The sequence below is a fragment of the Trichechus manatus genome, unplaced genomic scaffold, assembly GCF_000243295.1.
Source record: "Trichechus manatus latirostris isolate Lorelei unplaced genomic scaffold, TriManLat1.0 scaffold00090, whole genome shotgun sequence".
Lineage (NCBI taxonomy): Eukaryota > Metazoa > Chordata > Mammalia > Sirenia > Trichechidae > Trichechus > Trichechus manatus.
The window spans coordinates 2,684,312-2,700,322 of NW_004444026.1; the positions used below are offsets into that span (position 1 = coordinate 2,684,312).

The window sequence follows — 16,011 nt, forward strand, 5'->3', positions numbered from 1 at the left end:
TGGGAGTAGAGGGTAAGACTGCCCCCTTGCTATCAGATTGAGAACGTGAGATGTGAGGAGAAGAGACGTCTTTACAGTATTTGAACATTTTCCCATAGAAACATAATAAAAAGTACTTCAGTTCATTAGGGATTCCAAGTTACCTGATGAAAGAGGTATGTAATTAGCACACATGCTCCAAAGTGGCAAAAGGATAAACTTCAGGAATAAAGAGAATCAGCATATGTGGAGCACCTATTTCTGTGCCTTATATTTATTCTCTCATTTAATCCTCAAAAGCATCCTTCAAAGATGAAAAAATAAGACTCAGAGAGAAGCAGAAACTCAAGAGCAGAAACACCAAGGGTAAAGCACACAGACAGAGAAGAACAAAGCGGGTTGAGATGAGTACGGGTAGCCCTCGACTAGTTAAGGTTCTGAATGTGGTTGCAATTTTTTTTTTTTTGGAACTTGAACTCAGTTTTCCAAAGAAATGAAGCTACAAGCCCACAAAATGTTACTCAGAACCCTTGGAGTTGAATGTGTTTTGGAATTCTGAATTTTCTGATTTTAAAAAAGCATATAGGTATGTATATGCATATCAAATCAACAGCCCAAGTAGGATCTGGGGCAGCATTCCATAATTAGACACATCAATATTTTTATAGCAAAGTATATGAATATTCACATTAACTGGGATAAGTAGAGAATATAGTTTCACATCAGTTGTCAACAACTGAGTTTAGGTTAAGGAGACGTCTTGCTATAAAAAACTTTTTAATTTTCAGGGCTCTCTGCATTTCAGAACTGCGGATAAAGGGTTGTGAATCTATATAAAGAGTGACACCCAGCTAAGCCACAAAAGCCTGTGTGACTAGTGACTTCTTCCTGTCTCTTGAGCTTTTTTATTTCTCTACACTCAGACAGGAGCCCGTGGATGGTGCAAACGGTTAAGGTGCTTAGAAGCTGATCGAAAGGCTGGCAGTTTCAATCCACTCAGAGGCACCTTGGAAGAAAGGCTTGGTGATCTACTTCCAAATAATCAGCCATTGAAAATCCTATGAAGCACAGCTCTACTCTGACACACATGGGGTGGTCACCAATGAATTGAAATCAACTCGATGGCAAGTGGTTTTTCTGGTTACGCTCAGTTTTCTCGATCTCCTTTGCTAGTTCTTTTACCATTAAATACTGGTAAAATCTAGGACCCTGTCCTGGGCCCTCTTATCTTTTCCCTCCATATAATCCAGTGATCCTACCAACTTTTCACTCTCCTCATGCCCTCACCTCCCCTTACACACCTTAGATTCCAAAGTCTTTCACTGTAACCTCATCTTGGTATATATCCCTAACTTTTTTGCTTCTCATGCATGACCACATCTGCACATGTACCCTCTGTGCCCATATATTCTGCCTCCCCTTAATACTATGGACAAATTGTGCTCCTATTTAAGGCTAATGCCTTTCCACTTGTGCATTAGATTACATTCTCTTACCTACTCAAAGATATCATTCCAGCAATTTTCCTCCCTCTCTTTTAATTATGTTTTTCTCAAAAGCAAAAACCCAAACCCACTGCTGTTGAGTCAATCTCAACTCATAGCAACCCTACAGGACAGAACAGAACTGCCGCATAGGGTTTCCAAAGCTGTAAATCTTTACAGAAGCAGACTGCCACATCTCTCTCTTGGAGAGTGGCTGGTAGATTCAAACCGCTGACCTTTTAGTTAGTGGCCAAGCACTTAACGATCAGCATATAAACAGATGTTATCTCTCCTATAATAAAAAAATGTGTATGTATACCTTTGTTTGCTCTTGCATTTCCATCCAACTATCTTCTTCTCTGCTCTCCTTCATTGCAAAAACACTTCAAAAGTCACCATTTATTACTATTACAAAAAAAAAAAGTCTTTTCTCCTATTCTCTTTTGAAGCCACTCCAATATTTTCAATCCCACCACCACCACATCATGGAAGTTTTTGTCAAGATCACCTCCATGCTACCAGGCTACTAAATCTGATAGTCAATTTTCAGTCATCTTACTTGACCTACTGGCAGACAGTTGATCCCTTCTTTCTTCTTGAAGCATTTTCTTCATTTGGCTTCTAAACAACCATACTCTCCAAATTTTTTTCCTACCTCAATGGCCATTTCTTCTCAGTCTCTCCAATCTCTACAAGTTGGAATACCCGAGACTCCTCAAAGCTCTTTTCCTCTCCCTGGGTGATCTCATCTAGTCTAATTCCTTTAAATAGCACCTACTTGCTAACAAGGCCTAAATTTAAATTCCCATCCCAAACTTGCCCTTTGAACCCCAGACACATATATTCATTGTCTACTTGTACTTCCCCTCATGAATGTCCTATAGGCATCTCAAACTTAACATATCCAAAATCAAACTTCTGATCTTCTTTTCCCCAGACCTATTCCTCCGGTATTTTCTCCTATCTCTGTAAATGGCAACTCCATCCTTCCAACCATTCCCTGGCATCACCCTTGACTCTTTTTGCTTTCACAACCATCCAATCTATCAGCGTATCCTAATGAGTCGACATTCAAAACATAATAAGAATTCCAATTCCACCACTGCCACTATGGTCAAAACCATCCTGTTTCTGGCTTGGATGATTGTAATAGCCTCCTAAATTCTCCCTGCTTCTACACCGGCCCCCTCAGTCTACACAGGAGCCAGAATAATCCTGTTAAAACATATGTCAGAGATCATGTCACTGTTCTGCTCAAAACTCTCCAAGAGTTCCTATCTCACTCAGAGGAAAAGCCAAACTCCTTACACGCCTAAAAGACTCTACAAAGTGTGGGTTCACATTACCAGTCCTCATCTACTATTCTCCCTCTGACTTACTTGTCTCCAACAACACGGGCTTTGCCTGTGCCAAACACAAATCCCAATTCAGTGCATTTGCATTTCCTGCTCCCCTGCCTAGAATGCTACTGTCTCTGATATCCATGTGGTTCATTCCCTCATCTCCTTCAGGTCTTTGCCAAACAGCCATCTAAAACCTCACACCATCTATCCTCTCCCTCTGAATTATCTCTCTCCCTCCAGCTTTTTCTCCATAATGCTTACTACCATATAGCATACCTTCTACCTCATCCCCACCCCAACTAAACCATAAGCTCCTGAAAATGAGAATTTTTTAATGGGTTTTGTTCATTTCTGTATCTCCAGTGCCCAGCACATTAGGTAACCAGTGCTCAATAATATTTACTGTTATATGAACGGGTAATCTTATCTTTAATAACAACTTCAGCTATTACCTATGTGGTTTCAACTACCACCAGTATGCTGATAACTTGGCACATCTCCTACCAAGAGCCCTCCCGAGCTCCAAATCCATACATAAAGAGTTCACAAAACTTCTCCATTTTAGATGTCATACAAGCCCACAACCATGTAAACACAGTGCCTCCTCCATTCAAACAAGCTCCTTTTCCCAGATTTCCAAGTTTAGAATCATCATCTATTCAAAACAGAAGAATATTGGGAGATCTACTGGATTCCTCCTTCTTCTTCAGCCCCAACTCCCACCCAACACCCTATCTTTTCCATTCTATCCTAAATCTTGCTCAAATCTCTGTCTACTGTCTATCTCCTCTGCCTTCACATAGGCCCTCGTCACTTCTGATTCCACTGTAATCACTGGATTGGTGGATGTCTTTGTTCAGGTCTTCTCCAATCCACTGTTCCCAGAGATAAATTTCTAAAATGTAAATAATCATTTCACCCTCTTTGCAAAAATTCTTCAGTAGCTCCTCAAGAACTATTTAACTATTTTAAAGAGCTACTTTAACTACAAGATAAAACACGAACTCTTTAATACAGAACACAGGATTTTCATAATCTGATCTGTACTTACCTTTCCAAACTCATCTCCTGTGCCAAACAATTACTTGCAGCTCCAAGAATTCAACAAACTTTCTTAGATCCAAACTGTTCTCACCATTTTGAAATGCCTTTCTCGTCTTATCCAGTAGTAAATTCTTACTCATTCTTTCAACACACTGCTCAAAAGTCACCTTATCTATGAAGATTCTCCTAAAATCTCTATCCAGATGTCTTCCTGTTTGTTCTCAAAGCACCTTATGCATATTTCTATGGTAGCATTATACCATAATTAGCAGTCTGGAGTTTAGACCGCATGGGTTGAAATACTGACTCTAATACTTAATAACTGTATAACCCTGGGTAAGATAATCATTCCAAAGCTTCAATTTCTTCATCTGTAAAATTAGGGCAAATAATAACAAGTTTGGTTATATTAAGTGCTTACCATAGTAACTGGCACATAGTAAAAGGGTACCTATTACTAACCACAAGGCTTTAATTACTTGTTTATAAATGTCTCCTCAACTAGACAGTGAGCTACTAGAGGGCAGAGATGCATTTTATAGTTCGTTATCTCTGTATTCTCAGCACCTGACACTAAGACAGCTAACAAAGGGTCACATTTATCTAGTGTTTACTAAATGCGTATGTGCTGCCCAGGGGAGGATTATCCAGTAAGCAACGTAAGCACTTGCTTACTGGGTCATTCATCTCTGTCAGGGATTCTAAATTTTAAGAACTCCTTCGATTCTGTAGGAAGGTGCTGTGGGGTTGGGAGAGAGACAAGTGCCAGCCATACATAGAAGCACAATCTTTGATGTGGTGAAAAAATGTGAAATTGTTTACTACAAATGATCTGGTAAGCAAGGTAGGCACCATGCTTACCTTGCCTACTGGATAATCTGCCCCTGGCCCACTGCCCTAAACTAAGTGCTTTGCAAACATCAATGCAGTTAATCCTCTGGACAAACCTAGTAAGTAATTTCCTTAACCAAGGCCACTCAGCAGAGATAGAATTTAAATCCACAGAGGCTGTTCTAGTACCTGGGCTGTTAACCATTATCTTAATATTTAATAAAGTTGTGCTAAATCAAAAAAGGAGTCCTGGTGGCACACAGGTTAAGTGCTCAGCTGCTAACAGAAAGGTCAGTGGTTTCAAAATACCAGCTGCTCCACGGGAGAAAGATGTGGCAGTCTGCTTCCATAAAGATTTACAGCCTTGGAAACCCTACAGGGCAGTTCTACTCTGTCCTGCAGGGTCGCTGTGAGTCAGAATCAACTTGATGGCAACGAGTCTGGTTTGGTTTTTGGGTGCTAAATCATGAAATGAATGAACCCAAACAAATCTAAGCAGTCTTTAAACATGTGATTTATAATTCATAGGTATATGCCTTGCAAGACTAAAACAGCCTCCACTCTCCATCCCCAAATTCATGAGTATTACCAAGGAATCAATCCAACAATAAAATATACATAGAAATTTTAAAAAGTCACAGGTATTCCTTAAAATCCTGGCATACCAAGATTAATGTCCTCTTGTGGTTATTGTTAGGAGCCCTGGTGGTGCACTGGATTAAGAGCTCATTTACTAACCATCATGGATTGAACTGTGTCCCCCCAAAATAGGTGTCAGCTTGGTTAGGCCATGATGCCCAGTACTGTATGGTTTGTCCTCCATTTTGTGACTATAATTTTCCAATGTGTTGTAAATTCTAATCTCTGCCTGTGGTTAATTAGGCAAGATCAGATTATGTTAAAGAGGATTAGGTGGGATTTTAACACCCTGCTAAGGTCACATATTAGATCCAACGTAAAGGGAGTTTCCCTGGGGTATGGCCTGTACCACTTTTTATCTTACAAAAGATAAGAGAATCGAGCAGAGAGTGGGGGACCTCATACCACCAAGAAAGCAATGTGGGAGTAAAGTACATCCTTTGGACCTGGAGTTCCTGCTCAGAAAAGCTCCTAGTCCAGGGGAAGTCTGATGAGAAGGACCCTCCTCCAACAGAGAGAGAAAGCCGCCTCCTGGAGCTGACGCCCTGAATTTGGACTTCTAGCCTACTAGACTGTGAGGAAATAAATTTCTCCTTGTTAAAGTCATCGACTTGTGGTATTTCTGTTACAGCAGCACTAGATAACTAAGACACTAACCAAAAGATCAGTGGTTCAAACTCACCAGCCGCTCCGTGGGAGAAAGATATGGCAGAGTCTGCTTCCATGAAGCTGACAGCCTTGGAAACCCTATGGGGCAGTTATACTCTGTCCTATAGGGTTGCTATGAGTTGCAATCAACTCAATGGCAACGGGTTTGGTATTTGGTTTTGGTTGTTGTTGTTGCTAGGTGCTGTCAAGTCAATTTCAACTCACAGTGACCCCATAGAGTTTTCTAGGCTGTAATCTTTACAGGAGCAGATCTCCAGGTCCTTCTCCCAAGAAGCCCCCAGGTGGGTTCAAACTGCCAGCCTTTTGGTTAGCAGCTTAACAGTTGTGCCACCAGGGCTCCTAATGTCTTCTTACTAGCTTTCAAAATTCTCCAAAGTACAGCTCTACACTAGTAATTACATTTATTTCTTATTATTCCTCAATACATACTCCAACTCTCTCTTATCTCTCTAACTACAGGCAGTCCTCACTTTGCATAATTCTACGTTAACTGAAATGCATGCATATCAGAACTGGGATCAAATCTCAGTTTCCACAGGAGCATGTAAAGCAAGGACAGGGTTCCAACACGCATTTAGTTTGATGGGCTAAGAATCATACTGTTTCTTTTAGTTACAGTAGTCATTTCCTACTCTAAGCTGAAATTAATGCTGTTTACTCCACATAGAAAGCCCTCTTCCTCTCCGTTTACCTAAATCTTAACCATCTTTTAGGCCTGCTTCTTTTGCGATCATCTCAGATCACACCGATTCTTATTAATCTTAGTATACTGTGAAAATCTGTGAACATACAGAAGTATGTGCATCATGTAATACAGCAATGAATTACGTTTAATTGGTACTCTACGTAATAACTGTTTGTTATGCATCTTCCTATGCACCTTTCCATATTTGCATTCAGCACATGCCTAATGATTTGGGTGTGCCCATAATATTTTTAGAGGGTAATGAAGATGTTATTGTAATTTATGGGCACAGGATTTGAAGTCACAGAGGTCTGAGTTCTAATTCCAGCTCTGCCATTACTAATTAACTGCATAACTTAGGGAAAGTTCTTCAATTCTAAAGGAGAAGAAACAGCTGCAAATATCCATTAATAATCAGAACATGGAATGTACAAACTATGAATCTAGGAAAACTGGACGTCGTCAAAAATGAAATGGAATGCATAAAGATCGACATCCTAGGCATTAGAAAGCTGAAATAGGTACTAGCCATTCTGAATCGGACAATCATACGGTCTCCTATGCTGGGAATGACAAAACAAATAGGAATGGCACCACATTCATTGTCAAAAAGAACATTTCAAGATCTATTCTCAAGTACAACACTGTCAGTGATAGGATAACATCCATACACCTACAAGAAAGACCAGTTAATACGACTATTATTCAAATTTACGTACCAAGCACTAATGCCAAAGATGAAGAAATTGAAAATTTTTACCAACTTCTGCAGTTTGAAATTGATCAAACTTACAATCAAGATGCATTAATAACTACTGGAGATTGGAATGTGAAAGTTGGAAACTAAGAAGAAGGATAAACCAAAAAAAAAAAAAAACCAAACCCACTGCCATCAAGTCGATTCCAATTCATAGGGATCCTATAGGACAGAGTAGAACTGCTTTGTAGGGTTTCCAAGGAGTGGACAGTGGATGTGAACTGCCAACATTTTTGGTTAGCAGCCAAGCTCTTAACCACTGCACCACCAGGGCTTCAAAAGAAAGAGAAGTAGTTGGAAAATATGGTCTTGGTGATAGAAATAACGCCAGAGATTACATGACAGAATTTTGCAGGATCAACAACTTATTCATTGCAAATACCTTTTTTCAACAACATAAATGGCAACTATACATATGGACCTCGCCAGATGGAATACACAGGAATAAAATCTAATACACCTGTGAAAAGAGATGATAGAGAAGCTCAACACCATCAGTCGGAACAAGGCCAGGAAGGCCGACTGTGGAACAGACCATCAATTGCTCATCAAGTTGAAGCTGAAGAAAATTAAGACAAGTTGATGAGAGCCAAAGTATCACATTAGTATATCCCACCTGAATTTAGAGACCATCTCAAGAACAGATTTGACACATTGAACACAAATGACCGAAGACCAGACGAGTTGTGGGATGACATCAAGGACACCACATGTGAAAAAAGCAATAGGTCATTAAAGAGACAGGAAAGAAAGAAAAGACCAAAATGGATGTCAGAAGAGACTCTGAAACTTGCTCTTGAACGTAAAGTAGCTAAAGCAAATTAAAGAAATGATGAAATAAAAAAGCAGAACAGAAGATTTCAAGAGGCAGCTCAAGAAGGCAAAGTAAAGTATTATAATGACATGTGCAAAGACCTGGAGTTAGAAAACCAAAAGGGAAGGACACGCCTGGCATTTCTCAAGCTGAAAGAACTGAAGGAAAAATTGAAGCCTCGAGTTGCAATTTTGAAGGTTTCTATGGGGAAAATATTGAACAACGCAGGAAGCATCAAAAAAAGATGGAAAGAACACACAGAGTCACAGCACCAAGAAGATTTGGTCAACATTTAACCACTTCAGGAGGTAACATATGATTATAAGAACCGATGGTGTGGAAGGAAGAAGTCCAAGCTGCACTGAAGGCACTGGCGAAAAACAAGGCTCCAGGAAATGATGGAATATCAATTGAGATGTTTCAACAAGTGGATGCAATGCTGGAAGGGCTCACTTGTCTATGCCAAGAAATTTGGAAGACGGCTACCTGGCCAATTGACTGCAAGAGATCCATATTTGTGCCCATTCCAAAGAAAGGTGATCCAACAGAATGCGGAAACTATCAAACAATATCATTAATATTACACACAAGTAAAATTTTGCTGAAGATCATTCAAAAAAGGTTGCAGCAGTACATCGACAGGGAACTGCCAGAAAGTCAAGCTGGATTCAGAAGAGGAAGTGGAATGAGAAGTATCATTGCTGATGTCAGATGGATCTTGACTGAAAGCAGAGAATACCAGAAAGATGTTTACCTGTGTTTTATCGACTATGTTAAGGCATTCAATTGTGAATCATAACAAACAATGGTAACATTATGAAGAATGGGAATTCCAGAACACTTAATTGTGCTCATGAGGAACCTGTACATAGACCAAGAGACAGTCGTTTGAACAGAACAAGGGGATACTGAGTGGTTTAAAATCAGGAAAGGAGTGCGTCAGGGCTGTATCCTTTCCCCATACTTATTCTATCTGTATGCTGAGCAAATAATCCGAGAAGCTGGATGATATAAAGAAGGACGTGGCATCAGGACTGGAGGAAGACTCATTAACAATCTGTGATATGCACATGATACAACCTTGCTTGCTAAAAGCAAAGAGGACTTGAAGCACTTACTGATGAAGATCAAAGACTACAGCCTTCAGTATGGATTACACCTCACCACAAAGAAAACAAAAATCCTCATTAACTGGATCAATAAGCAACATCATGACAAATGGAGAAAAGACTGAAGTTGTCAAGAATTTCATTTTACTTGGATCTACAATCAACGCCCATGGAAGCAGCAGTCAAGAAATCAAACGACGTATCTGCACTGGGCAAATCTGCAAAAGATCTCTTTCCAGTGTTAAAAAGCAAAGACGTCACTTTGAGGACTAAGGTGTGCCTGACCCAAACCATGGTATTTTCAATCACCTTATATGCATGTGAAAGCTGGACAATTAATAAGGAAGACCAAAGAAGAATTGATGCCTTTGAATATTGTGTTGGTGAAGAATACTGAACATACCATGGACTGCCAGAAGAACAAACAAATCTGTCTTGAAAGAAGTACAGCCAGAATGCTCCTTAGAAGCAACAATGGCAAGATTTTGTCTCACATACTTTGGACATGTTAACAGGAAGGAACAGTCTCTGGAGAAGGACATCATGCTTGGTAAAGTAGAGGGTCAACGAAAAAGAGGAAGACCCTCAACAAGATGGATTGACACAGTGGCTGCAACAATGGGCTCAAACATAGCAACAATTGTGAAGATGGCACAGGCTGGGCAGCGTTTCATACTGTTGTACACAGGGTCGCTATGAGTCAAAATTGACTCGATGGCACATAAGAACAAAGTGAAAGTTACTCAACTAACTGTTTATAAGATGGGAACAATTCCTACCTCATAGGGTTAATAGAGTTGTTGAATCTAGCTTATTTCTAATAACTGTTCAACTCTTTAGACAAAGAATAAAATAATTTAATAGCTCAGAGATTTCAAAAATGTTCTGTAACTTTTCTACAACCATACAAAAATACAATCAAGTCTTTCAAAATTAGAAAGCACTGAAATTAAAATGGAAATATAACCTGCTATTTGGTAATATTTTGTGTAAAAATCATTCTAAATATTTTATGTATTTCAAGAAGGTTGTCATGCTCCAATGGAATGAGATGAATATAAATGCTTCTTTCTGGTGATGTGTCTTAAGAGAAATCACTTCTTTTAAGCCCACAGGATCCCTGTTGAAATAATGTTCCACTACAAAAGCCTATAGTACTAATTTTTTATGCTTCTACCTTTCTTTTCAGAGCTGGATTTTTTTAATTTTTTATTTTTTTTGAAAGCACACATTGTATATAGCTAATGATGGAACAGTAAAGTACCAGGCACATTATATCCCTACTTTTCCTATCATCTGTAAAGGGAGAAAAAAACCCATGATCACTTTAATAGATGACCTTTTTGATAAAAATCTCACCAAACATTTCAATAATTCTCCAGTTAAATATATAATATACCACACGAAGTTTAATTACTCAGGATAATCGCTATCAATGATTATTATCCCAGGCAGTAATAACATGGGATTCATTTTTTTTATATGTTTCCTACTAGACTGTAATCTCTAAGAAGAGAGAAACTATGTCTTATCTATCTATAGCCCCTGCACCTAGCATAGTTTCTAGGACATAGTAGGAACTCAATAAATGAAGAATGGTTATAGTTGAATAGATTGCAGTATTAACTTTTTTATCATTTAACTCTTATTGGTGCACCTGTAAAACTGCCTATTGTTAGTTGTCACTGAATCAGCTCTGACTCATGGCAACCCCATGTACAACAGAACAAAATGTTGCCCAGTTCTATACCATCTTCACGATCGTTTGTATGCTCAAATCCATTCTTGCATCCATTGTGTTCTGAGTGCCTTCCAAATCTAGAGGACTCATCTTCCAGCACTATATTGGACAATATTCTGTTGTGATCCACAGGGGTTTTACCGGCTAATTTCTAGTTTCATTTGGTCTAGAAGCTCTGCTGAAACTGCCCACCATGGGTGACCCCACTGATATTTGAAATATCGGTGGCATAGCTTCCAGCATCACAGCAACACACAAGCCACCACAGCATGACAAACTGAGAGACGGGTGGTATAATAAAATCTTCTGCAATTTTTTTTGAACAAAGGTTGAAGGGGCTTCTATCAAGCCTTATCTATGCCCACAAAAATGACTTTCTGTATTATCTTTATGAACCCTTCTATTATTCAAAATATTCTCTAATCTAATCAGCAATGATTTTCCCAATTGGCTTCAACAAACTTTCTTTATTCCATTAAGTCAGAGAACCCGAGAGTCATCCTTGATAACTTCTTGCTCCCTCAATCAAATCTATCACTAAGCTCTGCTGACTCCATCTCCAAAGTATATTCTAAATCCACTGACTTCTCTCCCATTTCCACTGCCATCTCTCTAGTCTAAGCTACCATTTTCTTTTATCTAACTCATTGGAAAAGCCTCTAAATTGGTTTCCTTGCTTCTACTCTCACGTAATTCCAATCTATTCTGCATACAGCGGCCAAAAACAAAGTAATGCAAACATGATCATACTATTTCCTTGTTAAAAACCATTAAATGGCTTCTTGATGCAATTATGATAAAAACTCAAATCCTAACTTCTGACCTCAGTCTCTCCAGCTTCATTTCATGTGACTCACTGCGCTCTAGCAACACTGGCCTTCTTTCAGTTCCTCAAATTTACCAAGTTCTTTTATGCCTCAAGACGTTTTACACAGGCAGTCCTTAGCCTTGCTGACTTTCTATTATCTTTTAGTCTTAGTGTAAATTATTACTTCTTCAAAAGAGCCTTCCCTTCTCACATCCTCCAACCACAACCTCCAGCAATCTGGATCAGTATTATGTTATAATCTCTCACTGCATTCTTATTTTTTCATACCACCTATCAGCTTGTAATTATAGTTATATAACTGTTTATTGTCTGTCTCACTTACGAGGCTGAAATCTTTATGAAGGCAGAGTCTGTGTCTTTTTGTTCACCCTATAGCTCTCTAGCGGGAGCCCTGGTGGTGCAACGGTTAAGTATTTGGCTGCTAACCAAAAGGCTGGTGGTTTGAACCAACCCAGAAGCTTCTCAGAAGAAAGACCTGGAGATCTGCTTCCATAAAGATTACAACCTAGAATACCCTACGGGGCAGTTCTGCTCTGTCACATGAGATCGCTATGAGTAGGACTCGACTCGACAGCATCTAACAACAACATAGCTCTAGTACCATGCCAGGCACGCCGAATACTAAATAAATGATAGTGATGAAGAAATATCACCATCATCAGAATTTTAGTGCACTGTCAATGAAAATAAGCATAAATTAGACTTCCAATATCTGTTTATTTCCTTAATGCCAGATATATACACAAATAATCAAGGGTATAATAAAATGCTGAAGGAAACACAATTAGCCAGATTAGTGTCAATATAAATTTATATTGTCTCCACTGGGCCTTAGCTTGGCCCAGTACTCCTTTTAACTCTCCCTAGTCGGCTTTCTCTTCATAACCCTCTTTCAATTCCTGTCCCACTTCTCCCAGCAAAAAATGTCATTCAAACATCCATTCATTGAACAAATATTTACTAAACACTTACTGTATATTCCAAGCACTTGGTATACAGCAGTGACAAAAAAAAAAAAAAAAGTCCCTGCACCAATGAAGCCACTTCACACTCTAGAAATATTTAATACTCAAGAGGTGGTAAGCAATATTTAGAAAAAGCAAGCAGGTAAGGGGATAGACAGTGAAAAGGTGGGGGTGAAAGTATGCTATTTTTTGTGTAGTCAGGGAAGGAGTTTCTGATAAGGTTACATATGAGCAGAGACCTAAACGGAGTGAGCCAATTAGATATCTAGACTAGAGGAAGGGCAATTCAGGCACAGAGTGCAAAGGCTCCAAGGCAAGTGTGTGCTTGATGTGTTCAAAGAGGAGGAGGCAGTCTTGGCTGGCAGAGAGTGAACAGGGGCAACAGTGGGAGAAGAGCAGCCAAAGAGGGGGGCAGGAACAAGATCATATATGGCTTTGGAGACAAGGGTAAGGACTCTGGTTTTTAAAAATTCTAAGCATGACTGAAAGACGCTGGAGGTTTTTTGAGCAGAGGAGTAGTATGAACCAACTTACATTAGAAAATAATCATTCTGGCGCCTGTGTGTAGAATATACACGAGGGATTGGGATGAGGGGCAAAAGTAGAGAAAGGAGTTTAGTCTGGGAGCTATTATTATAGTCCAAGCAAGAAATGATGGTAGCTTGGACTAAGGTAGTAAGGTGGAAGTGGTAAGAAGTAATCATATTCTGTAGGATTTCCTGGTGGATTGAATGTGGAGTACAAGAGAGAAAAAAACATCAAGTATGACACCTCTGTGGACCTGGACAAATAATAAGATGCAACTGACATTTACTCCCATCCTCTACCAAAAGGAAACAGGGCACCTTGGAGAAATGATTGAATCTAGGCCTAGAACAGTAAGAGCCTGAAGTATCTTGCAATGGCTAAAAGTAAATACGAATGAAGGAGACATGTCAAAAAGACACAGAACCAACTTGAAGAGGCTTCCCCCAGCCAAATCTGGAACATTTTGAACATCAAAATAAACACTAATAGTAACAGATAACAACCCATGAAATAAAATAAGCATCTACACGTCTAAATAAATGGGGAGAAGGGAAAGTTCTTCCTTATAGAGGAATGTCAATTGATACAGACAAAATGATGGAATTAGAAAATCATCTGTCTGACAACCAACAAAGTAACTGTTTAAGGCAAGAATAAAACTAGTGGGAAAAAGTTTGATGAGAAACAAGATATTTACCATAGTCTCAAAGTATGTCTCACAAGATTAAATTAGAGAAAAGAAGTAATAGCTGCAAAGGAGAAATCTAGCAGAAATACTACCTTAACCAAACGTTCAAAGTTAACACCACCTGTAACAGGACAAATAGATACTCTGTGCCTCCTGATATGATCCACTGAGGACACATCGTATCTGTGGTATTCCTGCCAAAAATGCATTACGTGAATCTAATCATTATGACAACAAGTTCAAAGTGATGGACATTTCACAAAATAAATGGTCTCTACATTTTGAAAACCTCATGGTCAAGAAGACAAAGACTGGTAACTGTTCCAGATTAAAGGAAACTAAAGACACATGACAACTAAATGGAACACATACTCCTGATCCAGATAGTGTTAAAAAGGACATTACAACCGGTAAAATTTGAACAAAGTTTGTAGATTTGATAATTATTATCTAATTATCAGATAATAAGCCTATATTAAAGTCTTGATTTTATTATTATACTGTGTTTATGTCCTTGTTTTTTAGGAAATACACACAAATATTTAGGGATAAAAGGGCATTAGCATTATGTCTGCACTTATTCTTGAACAGTTCAGAGAAAAAAACGTGTGTGTGTATTCCAGTCAGGAAGAACTACTCCCTCCTTTAAACTCCATGTAGATTTTTATTATAGGACTTATAATACTTTGCTTTACTTATTGGTAGGAAAGGAAACAGATCTTGAAAGGTTAAGCAACTTGTCAAAAGGAGTTAGTAAATGACAGACTAAGACTTGATTCCAGATCCATCTGACTCAAAGCCAACTCTTTGCTAAATCACAATACGATAGAACGCGGAGTAAGTGCTTGCTGAGTGTTTATACTGGTTTTAACTTTCAAGAATACTCATATAATGAGGCATAAACAGTCTATGCACCAATGAGTTTCTTAATCCGAAGAGTTCACCTACTATTTTGGGAAGGAACAGCAACAATCCCCAGCATCAGTCTTGTAAATTCTTACTTTCAAGATGAGAAACAGAGAACTCAAGAGAGAGAATTCAACTTGACTTAGTGAATTGCAAAGAAGGAAAAAAGACGATAAACGAACATGATCTAGAACAGAAGAGCCTTTATAATATAGCCCCTGCTAACTTTTCTAACTCATCTTCTGCCATTCTCCACACCGTGTTCTTTATCCTAAACCACTTTAATTCCTACAATTAAGCATGTTTTCTCCCACCTTCAAGTCTTTGCACTTGCTCTTCCTTCAGATTATATGGGACTCTATTCCTTGTCATCCTGATAAATTCCTACATATTCTTTAAGACCAGCTCAAATAGTAATTTTCCCACAATGAAACATCCTCTGGCCTCCCCAGGCAGAGGTAGATGCTTGCTCCCCTAATCTCTCAAAACACCATGTACTCTATCATTGTACTTTCCACATTAATGTAATTATTTATTTATAAATCTCTCCTAAGGGAAGGAATTCTGCCACTCGTTTGGCATCTCTAGCATTTGGTACATTATCTATATGTTTATATCTTGCCATCTGTCAGAAAGGATTAAGGCAGAAGCATTTAATAAATATTTCTTGAATTAATGAATATGTGTGCTTTATCACTCAAGAGAAGCTTGTTTTTTCTTTTTGCTCAAATTTCAAACACTTCTTCATATACAAGAAAGAAAAGAAACCAACCTCATTTACTACTGACAGTCAAAGTAATGTGTTTATCTGCAAAACCAAGGCAGTTTTCGTGAGTTTGAAAGGAACACCCTAACTGTTAGAACTAATTATAACCACAAACCACACCTATTTGCAGATTAGATGGATAAGTTGCTGTTACTGCTGTACCCACAATATAATTAATCCTCTGTTTCTCATCCATGAACAAACGGCTTTACTGTCCAACCTGAACATTCGACT

The 16,011-nt window shown here is 38.7% G+C and overlaps 1 protein-coding gene across 2 annotated transcripts in view; it reads right to left on the reverse strand.

The window, feature by feature from the left end:
* KAT6A (lysine acetyltransferase 6A) overlaps positions 1-16,011 on the reverse strand; it is a 118,124-nt gene that overhangs the window by 32,713 nt on the left and 69,400 nt on the right. The gene's annotated exons all lie outside the window — the stretch shown is intronic.